Source organism: Plasmopara halstedii (assembly GCF_900000015.1).
Source record: "Plasmopara halstedii genome assembly, contig: Scaffold_110, whole genome shotgun sequence".
Classification (NCBI taxonomy): Eukaryota; Oomycota; class Peronosporomycetes; order Peronosporales; family Peronosporaceae; genus Plasmopara; species Plasmopara halstedii.
In genome coordinates, this window is record NW_020187031.1 from 1,476,571 (window position 1) to 1,478,698 (window position 2,128).

The following is a 2,128-nucleotide window of genomic DNA, read 5'->3' on the forward strand; positions in this document are numbered from 1 at the left end:
ACGTAGATCATCTCGTCCGGCTCAAGAAGAGCATCCACCGCGGGAATAGCCTCGAGGATAACGTCGCCATCTTCCTCTGCCGTCATATCGTGACATGGGTATATAGCTGTGCGCTATCGTCGACGGTAGACACACCCTGGGTCAGGGTCGACGCTCTGCGTCTTGCAGATATCATACGGCTTTGCCGCCGACTCTCTATTGAGGTCTTACAACTCATCGAGACCAGTGGGAAACACGCACTCGGCGTCGTCCAGTGTCCCCGCTCCCTGCTCTATCAGAGCCTTGATGTGTTCAACAACATCCGACATGATCTGCTGTTTTCGCAGTCTTCGTCAGTGGATGACGTGCCGCTCCATGCGCATCAAAAGGGCCTTGCCCAAGCTGCCTCAGACCTCGTCCGACTATGCCACTCTTAGCGTGCAGCAACTGCTTCGATAATGAGCAGTGCTCAGTGAATTACGTGCCACTCCACGCGCATCACTAGGGCCTTGTCCTCGATGCCTCCGACCATGCGATTCTTGGCATGCAGCAACTAATTCGTAATGTGAACAGTGCTTAGTGGGTTACGTGCCACTACATGCATTACTTGGACCTCGCCCTCGATGCCTCGGACTTCGTCCGACCATGCCTCTCTTGGCACGCAGCAACTGCTTGTTAAATGAGCAGGGCTCGGTGGATTACGTGTCATTCCACGTTCAGCCCGTGAACCATGCTCGGGACTCTAAACCTTCGGTGGTAGACAACTCGGTCATGCCGATATCCAGCACATTGACCGTCCCGGTTCAAAGCCCGCGCCAATAGCGCTTCTGCTTACTAACAGAGGTGGATGGCTTCATGACTAACCAAATCTCCACCACGAGACATGCGCGTAGCGCCAAATATCTTTGACGTCAAATCAATTCATAGCTCATGGTGTTCCAACCATGCCATACCAAAGATAAGGTCATACCTTGCATCCAAGTCTAAGACTAAGCAGCGTTCCACGCTATCAAAGTAAAAAAAATGAGACCGAGGTTGCAGCGGGGCTGCCGGTGCTTTGCGAATTGAGAAAGCGTAAGTTAGGTCACCGACCTCTCGTTCTATACTCAGAACAAGTACGCGTTTAGCGGATTGCAATCCGCTTACCCCAAGAGTAATCATTGCCTTAACCCAAGGCTAATTAAATCTTCCGATCAAATCCAAAACTGACTTTTGTGATTTTATTATCTGCGGCGAAGCCGCCTAATTTTAAATGTTTAGGTTTTCTTAAATATATAGCAAAATCTAAATACATGCTTAAATACTGGCTACCCAGCCACGTACCGTATTCTTAATTGGGTGCAGTCACACCATGCCTATCTCGTGTGACATACACCCCTGTTACCACTGTAGTGTAACCTCGTTACAATCTCCCCCATTAAGATTGAGAACATTGACAGTTCCAATCGATTATTGCCTCAACGAGGCTTGCGTGTCCGCTAGACACTGCAACTTGGTTCGTTGGAACGAAACGACTTCCGTGCTCAATGAGCCCTGTATCAATGAAACTGAAGTCACCAAGTCTTGCTGGTTCTGACAGCGCACACGGGCAGAGCTCAACTTCGTCTCCCGCACGCGGTGCATTGTCAAACGGTGCGTCCGCGGCATCGAGGGATGCAAATCCTAGGCTCGATAAGCCCGAGCGTTGCGCTCCGCGCACGCTATCAGTGACGAGTGACCTCGTTTGGGATGTGGAAGTGGTCGACTACGAGTCTGACACTCCTTTTCCCGAGTGGGATGACGAGGAAGGCGAGCCGCGCCAGCGGCGTCTGCTCGCGGCTTGCGGACCCCATGCCCATTTCCTGACTTCTTGTCACCTGAGGGACGTGGTGTAATCGCCAATGACCTCGACGGAGCACAGAGGCGGCAGCTGGAAGCTGCCCGTAAGGCAGCTCTGAAGTGCGCCCATCCACAGCCGTTCATTGACCCTCGTGTGGAATTTGGCTTCCGCCCGGCGGATACCGCTGTGGAAGCGAAGGACGCGGTAGCTCGATCGTTACGCCTCCACATCATGGGGCCCCCGGCCATTACGGAGATGAACTTGCCGAGCAAAAAGCTCTTCGAGCTCGTTTCTTGGTTCCACAAGAATTTTCCTTGGACGCTTATCGCA